Source organism: Peromyscus leucopus, chromosome 14, assembly GCF_004664715.2.
Source record: "Peromyscus leucopus breed LL Stock chromosome 14, UCI_PerLeu_2.1, whole genome shotgun sequence".
NCBI lineage: Eukaryota > Metazoa > Chordata > Mammalia > Rodentia > Cricetidae > Peromyscus > Peromyscus leucopus.
Window position 1 is genome coordinate 80,068,253 of NC_051075.1, and position 13,818 is coordinate 80,082,070.

Below are 13,818 nucleotides of genomic sequence, written 5' to 3' on the forward strand. Positions count from 1 at the left end.
AAGTTGACATAAAACCAGCCAGGACAGCCTCTTAACAGGACTGATGGATTTTTACTCTCTTGGTATATTCTTGTCAAACAGTTCTTCTTCTTCTTCTTCTTCTTCTTCTTCTTCTTCTTCTTCTTCTTCTTCTTCTTCTTCTTCTTCTTCTTTTTCTTCTTCTTCTTCTTCTTCTCCTCCTCCTCCTCCTCCTCCTCCTCCTCCTCCTCCTCCTCCTCCTCCTCTTCTTTAATGTGGGTGTTTTGCTTTCGGGTATGTCTGTGTACCATGTGCATTCCTGATACCCACCGAGGCCAGAAGAGGACATTGGATCTCCTAGAACTGAAGTATGACAGCTCTTCTGGAACTGGAGCTCAGAAGGCTGTCAGCCACCATGTGGATGCTGGGAATCGAACCCAGGTCCTCTGCAACAGCAGCCAGTGCTAGTAACCACTGAGCCATCACTCCGGCCCCAACAGTCGTTACTCTCGATGATACTGAAGTTGCCCCACATTTGACAAGCTGCCTCTGTGCTGATGATCTCATGGTCTGTCTCCTTCGGTTCGTCATCATGCTCATTTGTTTCCAGACATCCGGCTGTCTGTTGGGTGTGCTGTGAGTTAACAGGGCACCTGATCCCACAGCAGGGATGGGAGTCCGCAGGGTCAAGTCTCAGCCCCTCTGCCTTGTTCTTTGCATCATCTGTCCCTCCGAGAATAGTTCTGCCCTTGCTTTTCCCACCTTTGCGCCTTACTGATGCCAGGGGGCGAAGGTTAATGGAGTTTTCTGTGGAGTTAGCCCTCTCATTCACAGAGGGCAAGAGGTCTCCTGTCTCAGCAAGGGAAGTGCTGAAGGGACCCACCCAAAACAGAAGAGGAAGGGGAAGGAAAGGGGCTTTTGAGACCCAAGGGCTTGCCAATTCCCAGCGCCCCGGCTCCTTTGAGATGGGCACATTCCAAGCATGAATCACAAGTCACTGTGCTTTCGACAACATTCCACTGTGTCCCAGCTGGCCCAGGCTGCCCTATCCCTGGAAACTGGATACTAAGCCACAGGGGTTTCTCGTCAGTGCTGCCCTGGTAGATTCCAAGACCCTCAGAAACCAACCCCAGGTCTTTATCTCATGATCAAAGGCAGCTACTTGAGTCATGGCCTTGAGAGCTGCCTTCCAAGTGTTAGGAAGGGAGGGAGCAGAGGACAGTGAGGCCTCTCCCCTCTGGGCTGGCCGGAATCTCTCAGCAGCCCTTCTGTGGCCTCCTCAGCAGAGTGGTTAAGGGGATCAGGGCCAGAGGAAGCATCCAAGGACATGGAGTCACCGCCTGTGTCCAACCACACGCTCTCCCAGGGCAGGCTGGAGAGCCCGGGGCACTCAGAAGGACTTAGGGCAGCTGGGGCTGGGTGCAGGAACCTGCCTGGAGGCATCTTAGAAACAGAGATCCCACCAGCCACCCTCCTCAGTGTGGGAATCTGGAACATTCCATCTCTACCTCTGGAAATAACCCAGGAAGATTCGAGGTTGGCCCAGTCAGGCTCCGGAACCTAACCCCACACCTGCCAAGCCAGGACAAGCCTGGAGACTAGGACACAACTGAGTCCTTAGCTGGGACAAGAAGGACATCCCTCAGCCTAGGCTCTAGCCCAGCCTGGCACCTGCTCTTTGCCCCCCTACATCCCATCACACTTGAACTCAGACCACTGGTCACCTCACCTGAGGAAACCCGTGTCCATGCCTCTCCAGGGCTCTACTCTTGACCTTCTCCTTTCCTCGGCTTTGTGATGGAGTCGGCCTGTCCCTGAGAACTGGGAGTAACAGTCAGTTGTGTCCCAGGGACCACAGCTTTGGAGCTCAGCTTCCATGTGTTAGACGCAAGCCCTTGAAAGGTCTGGGAAACCTAAGTCTCCTTCAGGAGCAGAGCCCTGGCTCTGCGGTCCCCTCATCTGGGTCCAATCCACTTTCCTGCACGTTATCTTTTCTGTCCCTAATTCCATCTCTTGACCACTCCTGGCCACCCTCGATGCTCTCTGGTAGGACAAACAGTCTTTGGGCACTCTGTGCCACCCCAGCCTGAGACCGAAAGCTGTTTGGAGCTGGTGGTGTCTTGTAGGACCAGCTCCCTGGACTCAGGGAGGAGTGAGGCAGAGCACTTTTCAATGACCAGCCCCCAAGGTGGCAGGAGAGGCCTAATCAGTGACCACCTACCATGTGCCGGACCAAGCAAGACACATGTTCTTTCCTCCCCCAGGAAAGACCACTGTCCTTTCCACCAAAGCCCATCTCTGGCCTCTGGGATCTAGGCCAACAGCCCATCAGTGGATACCCTCAGCCCCCAGATCCATTCCGAGCAGCTTCCAGGAACTGTGTCTATTTACCCTAAAAGTCCCCTGAGGCAGGAAGAACCCCAACACAAAGGCCACCCTCAGACGTTGGGACTGCCTGCTCCAAGGGTCTTTCCCATGACTCAGCTTGGAACCTGTACTGAAATGCAGAAGTACACACTAGAGTACATGCCCACTCCTGCTGACCCAATCCCAGGCCACCTGGAGATAAGCACACAGAGAAAGCCTTCAGCATCCCTCTGCTGGAGCCAACTGGCCACGCTCCAGACCTGCAGATCCAGCTTCTGTGTCTTCTGGATGTCCGCCATGTCAAAGGCCTGAGGCAGATTGGGATTCAAACACTGGAGACGTGGGCAGCCCGACCTTCTTCAGCTGGTCCCTCTATGCCCTGGGAACTTCCCTCCACCCACCCCCACACCAAAGCCACCCAGCCCTCACCTGAGAGCGCAGCTGGTGGCCTTCACCCAGCATGGGGTGACCACCATCGCCTCCACCACCAAGGGAGCATGTAGCATCTCTGGAGATACAAGGGGAGGGGCGGCCGGTGCTGGGTGGAGACCAGTGACACTGGTGAATGCCCCGCACGGGAAGTCCTGCTGGATGTCCACACCGACGACTGTGAAGCCCAACGGCTGGCGGCGGCTGGCACGGAGTTAGGTGCAGGCCCTACTGATGACCCAGGTAAGATGGTGAGACCCGGGAGGCTCTTGCATCATGCCCTGCCTCCTTACCACAACCCAGCCAGGGGGAACCCACAAAGCTGGGGATCCTCGGCTGGAAGTTGAGGCCAGAACAGCCGTAGGAACGCGTGGAGGGGAAGGCCCAGCGACCGGGGACAGTGTCCCTTCTCTCCCTTTGCCACTGAAAGCAGAAGTGACCTGGGCTGGGGAACTCCAAGGCGCAGGGTTGCCCTGCTGTAGTGCTGTGGTTTGGCCTCTTCTCTGCACCACACACCCGTGACACCACCCCAGACATACAGACATGGCAGTGAGACAGCCCATAAAGAAAAGCAGCACGACCTCTCTGTACTCACCAGAAATAGGTTGTTGGAGCTGTGGCCACCTCAGTTCCCAAGGGCTGGGCATCACACCAGGTTGTTGTCTGCTGTCTTGTGGGGTCCCCTCACCTCTAACTAGCAGGGGAGGTCTAGGGCTGAAGTCACCAAGTACCCCAAACACTGCAGCTTCTGGAGCTGATGAGCTCTCTGCCCTGCAAGAACCCCCCAGTCACATGGGCAGACCTCATCCTAAACCTGGAGTCTTGCACCATACTACAGGGACTCATGGGCTCCGGGGCAGCAAGGGATACGCCTTCCACCAAGGAGAAACATTGATCAGGTGAGCCGCCTCTGCTTCCTGCCCCCTCACCTACAGCTAGCCAGGCCCTGACACTTCCTTCCAGGGTGGTGGGTAAGTCATGCACCCCAAAGTCACACCTCCCCCCTGACTCCCACCAGAACCCCAGCTGCTTCCATACTTGCTCACATGATCAAGACGGTGATGGATGCCCATGTGAGCATAAACAGACACATACCTGTCACTCACACCCACAGCACACCCACCTGCAGAAGCCTCCCACGTCACCAGGCCAACCGTGAGAGTACTCAGTGCTTGGACACAACCCTGGGCTGACCTTACTGCCCTGTGACTTCTTCTGGCAAGTTGCCTTGTTTCCCTGGGCTGGCTCCCTGGGGACAGAGTAAATGGGTGCTCAGCAGGGCAGGCTGTGGGTGCTCCTCCCGGCTACACCACCTCTCCAGGGCTGCCCTCTGGCCAAACCACCATCTTGCCAGAGGGCTGCACTTGGTTCTTAGTCCAGCATGCTGTAAGGTTGCAGATTGCTGTCTGCTAAACAGGTCAATCCAGCCTCCACTTTGGGCCCAGGGATGTTTGAACTATTACTTCAGTCTGTTTGATAGAGAACTGTTGAGGCGCTGTGTTCTTCTGGGAGTCCTGTTCCTCTAGTGCCTGGTCCATTTCATCTGCTTCCTACAATGTGGATATGCAGTTGTATACGCTAATATCTTTCTTTGGGATTTCTTTTTGTTTAAAAAAAAAAACAATTTCGCATTTATTCATTTATTTGTTTGGTGTGTGTGTGTGTGTGTGTGTGTGTGTGTGTGTGTGTGTGTGTGCGCGCGCGCGCATGCCACAGAGCTTATCAAGAGGTCAAAGGACACCTTGTAGGAGTCGGTTCTCTCCTTCCACGATGTGGTGTCCGGGGATTGAACTCACGTCATCAGGTCTGGCAGCAAATGCCTAATGTGCTAAGTCACCTCACTGGCCAGCTGTTTTGCATTGTTTTATTTGCACAGAGAAAACCCACCCTCCAACACTCACGTCTACAGATTTAACAGTGACATGGCTGTGCATCCCCTACCACGGTCTTAAGAGTTCCACAGGCCCCAAATTCTTCCATGTGCTCAGTCCTTCCCTAGCCCCAGTCGTTTTTTGCTTCTCTCTGGTTTTGCCTTTGCAGAAGCCTGTTGGTTCTGGCTTTTTGTGCAAGAGACCTGCATTTAAGAGCTGTCCATGGGCGCGAATTCCTAGCATCCTCCACCGACCCCCTAAGCAGTGCTCCATTTTCTGGATGGACTGTGGGCCTTTAGCTTTACAGTTGAAAAGGTAGTTTCTAGCTTGGATCAGTGAACTGCTGTAAGATTTTCTGCACCATCTCTGGGTAGTCAAGGAGTGGCGACCGCTCCACGCTCTTTCTCGGCACTCCTGCGGCATGACTGTCCGGACGGGCTGTGTCTGTTGACTTGTACAGTAATGGCTTAGCCATTCTGACGGGTGGTTTGGCCTGATGATGATGTCTTCCTGTCACTTGTCACCTGTGTACCTTCTGCGGTGCTGGGCTTGTGCAGATCTTGAGCCTATCTTTTAAAACGGGGTTGTTTGTTTCTTTATTGTTGAGTTCTGAGAGTTCTTTACATATTACCCATATCACTCCTTGATCTGATAAAAGGTTCATCCTCTGTCACTGTGGCTTTTATATCTTTTGAATCTTCAATCACAACACTGATCTCTACTACATCCTATTTCATGGAGGGTGTTGTTTTTGTTTTTTAAGTCTCTTGATTTTTATCTTTGTTTTTCAACGTTCTTGGGACTTAACCTACTTCTTTGCCCTATATGTGATTTTTTTTAAATTGAAGTATAATTTAAACAGTGCACTCCAGCTCTCTCAGGCGTCCAGTGTTGAGCAAATGCACCGAGGCATGCTTTCAGTTGCTAACCCTCCCCTGCACCAGCCCTAGGGACCCAGGACAGAGACCACACTTCCAGGTCCTGGGCACTGTCTTCGCCGCACACGGGGTTGGAGCTGTTTCTCAACGCTCCAGTCTTCTGTGGCCACAGGCCTGCAGTGTGTGTGCTGTAACTCTGTTCTCCACGCTGTGCATTTATTACGATCTCTGCTTTAGCTCCTGAGTTATTCAGTAGTGTGCCTGTGTTTTCCAACATGAAGCAGTGTTAAAAGGATCATACAGTGTGACCACATGCTCTTGCCACTCACGTTCCACAGCTATCCATTACGACCCCTGCCCTTCAGTCCTTCTCCAGCGGCCCATCTGTCCCTCTGTAACACCTGCTCACCCCTCTACCCATCCATCTATCCCTCTCTCCACCGCCTATCCCTCTACTGCTTCTCCATCTGTTCTTCACCCATCTCTCTATCCATTCATCCGCCCACCCACTCATCCCTCCCTCCTTCTCTCCCTCTCTGTCCCACCCTTCTGTCCTTCCTTCTGTCCTGCCAGCCATCCCTCTCTACATCTATCCATCTTCCATCCATTCATCCCTCCCTTCATCCTTCTATCCATATGTTTATTTCTCTTGCTTATTTACCCACCTGAATCTCTATATCCATCGCTCTTTCTCTCCATCCACCCACCCACCCCATCGGTCTCTTCTTATTAAATCCCAAGGCAATCCCAGTGTCTTGTACTAAACGAGGCCTCTATTCTCACCCTGCCATTCCTCTGGCAAATAGAACCGGAAGAGGCTCAGCTGGGAGAGGCTCAGGAGGGAGCTGGAGACTTCCTGGGGACACAGGCCTGACCACCCTCCAGATCTCCACAGCTGCACAAATCTTCTGGGCTCTAGGCCTTGTTTTCCCACACCTTACCCGCAACAATGGCAGCAGAAGAGGGGCAGGGTCACACTGAAGTGCATGGGCTGTGCCCAGGGCCCTGACATGGCTGAGCACATTCACCGTGGAGGACTATGTGTGTGAGTTCTCCCTGAGCAATAGCGGGTTATGTTCAGGGGGTGCTGCCAGGCTGAAGAAGATGAGGCAGGCAACTGACAACACCCACTGGTGGGAGAAGCCCACTTTGAACTTAGGCCGCTTTGGCTAATGCCTGCTGCTGAGCCTTGGAAACCAGCATGAAAGAGGAAGCAATAGGATACTGGTTTGCCCTCTCCCCAGGAAATGGCAACCAGCCCGAGGTGGGCTGTGTGTGGTGGCGGTGGTGGTGGTGGGGTCTGTTTGTTATTTGTTTGCGTGAGGGCCTAGCTAATGTAGCTCAGGCTGGCTTTGAACTCAGGATCTCCCTGTTCCTACCTCCCAAGTGCTGGCATTATAGGGATAGGCCACCATGCAAGGCTAGGATAGTTTCTTGATACAGAGACACCAGAGACCTCACCCAGAAAGTCTCTCAGGTCACAGTGACAAAAATTTTCCCAAACTCGATGGCCAAACACCCTAATAGTTGGGCCATAAACCCCATCCAAGGACTGAGGAATCTGGATGCAGACATCCACGGCTAGGCCCCTGGTGGAGCGCCAGGAGTCTAATTACTGAGAAAGAGGAGGGTTTATATGAGCGAGAATTGTTGAAACCAAAGTTGGATAAAGCACAGGGACAAATAGCCAAACAAATGGAAACACATGAACTATGAACCAAAGGCTGAGGGGCCCCCAACTGGATCAGGCCCTCTGAATAGATGAGACAGTTGATTGGCTTGATCTATTCTGGAGGCATCTAGGTAGTGGTACCAGGTCTTGGGTTCGTTGCATGAGTTAGCTGTTTGAAACCTGGGACTTATGCAGGGACACTTGGCTCAATCTGGGAGGAGGGACTGGACCTGCCTGGACTGAGTCTATCAGGTTGATCCCAGTCCTCGGGGAGACCTTGATCTGGAGGAGGTGGGAATGGGGGGTGGGCTGGGGGGAAGGGGAGGGGGGCAGGAAGGGAGAGAACAAGGGAATCTGTGGCTATTATGTAGAACTGAATAGTATTGTAAAATAAAAAAATAAAATAAAATAAATTAAAAAAATTTTTCCCAAACTCAAGCTGGCATGTTCTAGGCCCCTGGGACTTGTCAAAGCTCCTGGCTTATGTGTCCCATACGGGTGGGAAGGCTGCTAGAATACTAGGCACCCTCTGTTCAAACCTTGTTCTCACTGGCACAGGTGAGAAATTTTCAGTCACTGTGCCCTGGGCTTCCTGTACCATCCCTCCAGGGTCACCTCTTGGTCCTCTCTCCTAACAAGCCTTAGTACCTGAACAAGAAGACACATCCCATCCATAGGAGCGGCCGCTGGGTATGGTTGCTTGAGCATGCTCAGTGGGAATCCTGAAGCATACCAGGCCGTGCTGGGAGATGTAGCCTCTCAGTGTTCAGCCCCAAGGACCCTTGGCTGGCTGAGATATCCACAATCTCTACTCAGGGAGCTCTGGTCCCATGCCTCTTCCTGGAGCCAACCACAAGCTGGCTCTTCTTTGGTCCAGATCTACCAGCTTCTTCAGATGCCACCATCTCCGGGGGACGGGGACGATGAGCAACCTGGGAGCACTCACCACCCTGCCTATATACTCTATGTTGTCTTAAGAGCTAAAAACATCCAACTTTAATAACTTACAGGAAAATGCTAATACACACATCAATAATACAGAGGACACACAAGCCTTATTAAAAAAAAAAAAAAGGGCTGTGTTTCTACAAATTATGGAGGATCCTTCACACAGGCACAAAATGAAGATTACAATGACTGGGTTCCTAGGAGAGCAGCTGAAAAGACCCCATCACTACCACCCCCACCCTCCATGCATGCCACAGTGGGGAAAGAGGAGATATTTCTCATTCATCCTAAATGCATCCTGAGAATAACTATTTTTTAAAAGACGGAGTCTCACTATATATAGCCCTAGCTGTCCTGGAATTCACTGTGTAGACTAGGCTGGCTTCGAACTCACAGAGATCTACCTGCCTCTACCTCCCTAATCCTGGGACTAAAGCCATGAGCCACCACCATACCTGGCTTCTGAGCAACTTTCTATACACCTTCACCAAATCCTGGGGGCGGGGGGGAGACAGGGAGAATCCAAATAAAACACTAGAGAAGGAACAGGAGGACCCTGGCGGGGCAGAGTGAGCATTTGCCTTTACATCTCTGTTCAGTAGCTCCTACCTCCCTGGAGCGGAAGATAACAGCTGTGAGGACACCTCATCTCCCTTCCCCTCCCCCGTGTGACACCAACACAGGAAGCCATACTCTTCGGTTCTTTCAGGGGGACAAGTCCAGCACTTAGGCAGGGAAGTCACAGATGCTGCCTGCTTCTACACGTGTTCTGACTCCTAGTAGGCATGGAGGGTCCCAGGGTCACTCTTGAGGATCATCTCACACAGGTGCTCCAGGTCTGGTTGAAGTTCCAGCCCACCCACAGCCCTGCAGCCCTGTGCATGAGTGAGCACAGCAGCGGTCAGCTCTTGGGTGGATGGCCAAGTCCTGCTTGGTTGGCATCCACCAGCACCGGCACCAGCACCAGCACCGGCACCAGCACCAGCACCACACTCCCTGGAAGCTCTGCTGATTCAGCGCAGTCTCATCTCAGCCTCCTCCAGCCACTCAGTCCCTGCCAAGTCCACCACAAACACCACCGTCCGTCTGGTGGGTGTAGGAGACCCTTGGTGGTCTCAGCTTCTCTTGACCCCCAACATCACACACTTGGAAGGTGGTTCCAAGAGACCCCGTCAAGGGCACTCTGAATTCAGTCCTGAAGCCTTGGGTGGAAACATTCTGAACGAACTGCTTGAACTTGGGGCAGTGAAGGAGAAAGGTCTTTCCAGCCCAGTCCAGTCTGGTGACACAGTACGCAGAGCCTTCCATTAGCTGCTAGCTGGCTACACAGCTTCACCAGCTCCGGGAAGCTCCTTAGCCACAGAGCACTCTGTGTCCTCATGTGTGACCCCAAGAGGCTGCTACCCGGAAGAGGTGGTGTAGTGCAGAAGGACAGACAGACGTTAAGATTTAATCTGTTTGGATTTCCAACCGTGGTCTGCCGGCCTGCCACCTGGTGGCTGTGACAGTCCTTTCCCCTGCTCGTAGACCAGCGGAGGGCTCCTGCTTGGCTCCAGTCTAGTTTCCCAAGCCTGGGCCGGCCTCGGGAAGGACAGTAAGGAGCACTTTTGTGCGGGCTGGAAGCGGGCTGCACTCACCCCCACCCCCATACCTGCTCACCCAGCTTCCAAGGTTTGCTTCTGTCCCCAGCACGTCAGCGATCCCCTATGAACTCTTCTGTAGGATCACAACATCTGAAAGTCCCCAGAGCACCGCCCGCCCGCCAGACACACGCAGACCTGGATAGCGATTTTTCTTGCAGATAAAAAGGACTCTCTCTGCCTCCGCGGTCCGGGACACTTTCTTTCCCATCCCGGATCCTGAAACTTGCTGCCCCTTCTGGCCCAGGTCCAGAGTGACTTTAACGAACCCCACCCCCACCCCGCTACGCCGCTCTTTGAGCTGGAGCTTACAGTCCGGTCCCTCTCACTGGGAATGTCACAATCCGCTCCACGACCCTCCCATTCTTCCTCTCTGTTCTACAGGCATCAGGTCCCCGGGCTTGGTACCTCCTCCGCCCCCTGGGCAAGCTCTTGGCCGTCGTCTGGAAGCCTGGGGCCAGAGCCCGCTCCCACCCACACCCTGCGGGGAGTGGAGCACGCCGGGACCTGCCGAGGCGGCAGCGGGGGAGTCCGCATCCCTGGAGCGAGCCTCAGCAGGCAGGGGCAGAGCCTCGCCTCCGCCTTAGCTGTCTGGAGCGAACCTGCGTGACCCGCTCTGGCTTCCTGTGGTTCCCGCTCTGGCTTCCTGCGGTTCCTGCACGCGCGCGTCTGGCGGACCGCAGCCAGGTATCCAAGCAGAACGGCCACGCGCGCACAAAGCCCTTGCCTAAGTCGTATTTGCCCAATAACCCGATGAAATACGGATTGCTATTGTTCCCACTTCGCAGATTCCGAAATCCAGATGTAACACATTCTCACCTAAACGCAACCCTCCCAACGCAGGGTTTTGCACGGAAACGAGTTCTTCGTGACCTTGAAGATTGTATGAGTCCAGTCTCACAGACCTTCAGCCAGGGGAGGGCAGGGCAAGATCTAGAAGAGGGGAGATTCCAGGCTGACTCACCAAGGGACCCGCTCTCGGTCCCCTTCCTAAGAAAGAGCCTCATAAGGGGCTCTGATGGAGTAAAGATTAGCCTGACTTGCCTAACCCCAACCACCCCGTAGGTCCTGGAAGAAGCCCTAACTCCCTCCCTCCTGGGAATCCAGCTCTGCCGGTCAAGTTGCTGGGTCCATCCGAGGAGACCCGCTGAGCACGTTTGCATAGACGCCTTGAATTGGGGGAGGTGGACTGCAACTCCTGCCCTAGGCCTGCTGGGCTACCTCTTCCCTTCTCCTGGGCCAGCCTCCTCAGAGTCCCCACCATCACTGAGCAGGGCATCCATCTATGCCAAGATGCCAGGTGGGGGTTACTAAACCTCACCCACTGTGACTAGAGAAAACCATGGGGGCAGGCCCAGCCCAGCTCTTACCTCGGGCCCCTGGGCTTGAATGGCAGCTACCGTGGACACTTCACCAAATGGTCTGTGCCTTTGTCTCCCTGTCTGTGCAAAAGGTTTTATTCTCATGTCAGGACGGTCCCTAGATCTGGAATAGAGCCTCATAAATGCGTCATAGTCACAGTTTCTGGGAGCAAACCTCACAGAATCACATTTCCTGCCCCTCAGCACCTGCTCAATTGCTCCATCGTGATGCTCTGGGCTCTGAGAGCAAGACAGTGTCCAGCTGAGAGTGTGGACAAAGTTGGGCACACGTACACGCACTCATTCATCCACCAGTCTTTTCTCAATGTCCCAAACCATAGCTATAGATATCCAAACCCAGAAGCCCTAAGCCAGGTCAGTGTGGGTCTCCCAAGTTTTGTGGCATGGTTATTGAAATCTCCAAGACTAAAGACCTCAGACTGACTCACACTTCCTTCAGCATGGCCACCTGAAGCTTCAACCTGATCACATGAGGCTAGGCGACCTCCTCTGGTACTAGGGAAAGCTAGTCTAAAACCTGAATCAACACTGTGGCCACCAGAGGGCGCCCAGCTCCAGAGGCAAGGTTGGGCACCATGTCCCCAGAGCCAGAGAGGCTGCTGAGGCAGAGTATCTGCTCTGCCCTCCCAGCATCATGAGAACTCAGGGAGGTAATACTGTGATCCCATTCTCCCACTAAGGACACATGCCAGAGAAAGGGACACCACTGGTCCTGACACTTAGGAGTGGAAGGCTGGGTTTCTAAAATCTTTCCAAGTCCACTTTGACCCTGCTGATTTCTTCCAGCTTGCTGTGTGAGTCGGGGGAATGTCAACGGACCTCTCCTGGGCCTGTTTCTTATCTGTAAAATGGTGCTGGTGGTGCTGGTGGTGGTGCTGGTGGTGCTGGTGGTGCTGGTGGTGGTGCTGGTGGTGGTGCTGGTGGTGGGTGGTGGTGCTGGTGGTGGGTGGTGGTGCTGGTGGTGCTGGTGGTGGGTGGTGGTGCTGGTGGTGAGTGGTGGTGCTGGTGGTGGTGGTGGGTGGTGCTGGTGGTGAGTGGTGGTGCTGGTGGTGGTGCTGGTGGTGAGTGGTGGTGCTGGTGGTGGTGGTGCTGGTGGTGCTGGTGGTGGTGCTGGTGGTGCTGGTGGTGGTGCTGGTGGTGGTGCTGGTGGTGCTGGTGGTGCTGGTGGTGGGTGGTGGTGCTGGTGGTGCTGGTGGTGGGTGGTGGTGCTGGTGGTGAGTGGTGGTGCTGGTGGTGGTGGTGGGTGGTGCTGATGGTGGTGGTGGGTGGTGCTGATGGTGGGTGGTGGTGGTGAGTGGTGGTCCTGGTGGTGGTGCTGGTGGTGCTGGTGGTGGGTGGTGGTGGTGCTGGTGGTCCTGGTGGTGGTGGTGGGTGGTGGTGCTGGTGGTGAGTGGTGGTGCTGGTGGTGGGTGGTGGTGGTGGTGCTGGTGTGGGTGGTGGTGCTGATCGTGAGTGGTGGTGGGTGGTGGTGCTAGTGGTGGGTGGTGGTGCTGATCGTGAGTGGTGGTGGGTGGTGGTGCTGATCGTGAGTGGTGGTGGGTGGTGGTGGTGGGTGGTGGTGCTGGTGGTGCTGGTGGTGGCAGGAAGTCACACTTGGGTCCTGGGACGAGGGGCCTACCCTCACCCAGCAGGGGCTTCGAGGCTGCCATCTCCGGCCGTCTCCGGGCATGTGCCTATGGGTCAGGTTTGCAAGACTCAAGACTACTAGAAGACCCTCTCAGGTGCCTCTGGGGGCGGTAAGGAAGCTGCCTTCATGAAAGTACCTCCACGTTGGCAATCATTTGTTATAGGCTGTGGGCGCTTCTGAGCGGGTCCTAGTGTGCCAGGATCCTGCACCCCACGCAACTGCAGAATGTCCACGCAACAGGACCCTCTCCCTACTGAGCCCTGCCAGCCTAGGAACGCCTATCACTTCCAGTTCTCCCTACAGTGGCCTGGCGATGTGGAACCCCTTTCGTCCTCCTGCCTAATGCCATCCAGAGCAACCAGACGGGGGCAAGGCCGCCGCCTGGGCCTGGCAAAGGCTGCCTGCCTCCCAGGCAGCTGGGGCTGAGGGCTGGTAGCACGGTCGTTCCCACGCTGCATGATGCCCGGCTTGTCACTCCAGCTCCGCCCCACCCTTGCCGTGCTAGGCCCGGGGCACCTGGAATGTGGTGGTTGAAGATTCTGTCCCCCGGGGCCACGGATTCCTGTCTCAGTGGGCGAGGGCGGAGGCCCGCTTTCCGCCCTTTGATCCCGGCCAACTCCGGCTAGCGGGCCACGCCCCAATCCTGCCAGCCCGACCCAGAAGTAAACTGGGGGTGGGGCTAGTCTCAGCTCCCCAGCCTCTCCAACTCCGGCTCCCGGGGCTACGGGTTCTGTCACCAGCAGTGATCCCTTACTACGAAATGGGCAGCCTAGTGCTGGGCACGGCTGCAGCTAGACAAGCAGATCGAGACTCTTCTAGCCCCGTGCCTTGCTTAGTCCCTGTGAGCTGGGTGGTAGTTTGCCTATTCGCTCCGTTCGCCCTCAGCAACCAATTCTGGGACCTGGGGTCGACTAGCAAGAAGGAGGGGCACCCTCTAAGCCCAGGAAGGCAAGGGCAGGGTCTCAGGACCCAAGTGGATGTCCTGAGTCCCCAGAGGTGAACCCCAGAGGTTATGGGAGCTCCTGAGATGCGCGGGCATCTGGGGA

General features: G+C 55.0%; 1 pseudogene; it reads right to left on the reverse strand.

The window, feature by feature from the left end:
• Nucleotides 1-8,510: 8,510 nt before the first annotated feature.
• Nucleotides 8,511-11,089, reverse strand: LOC114703094 (annotated as a pseudogene).
• Nucleotides 11,090-13,818: the final 2,729 nt, after the last annotated feature.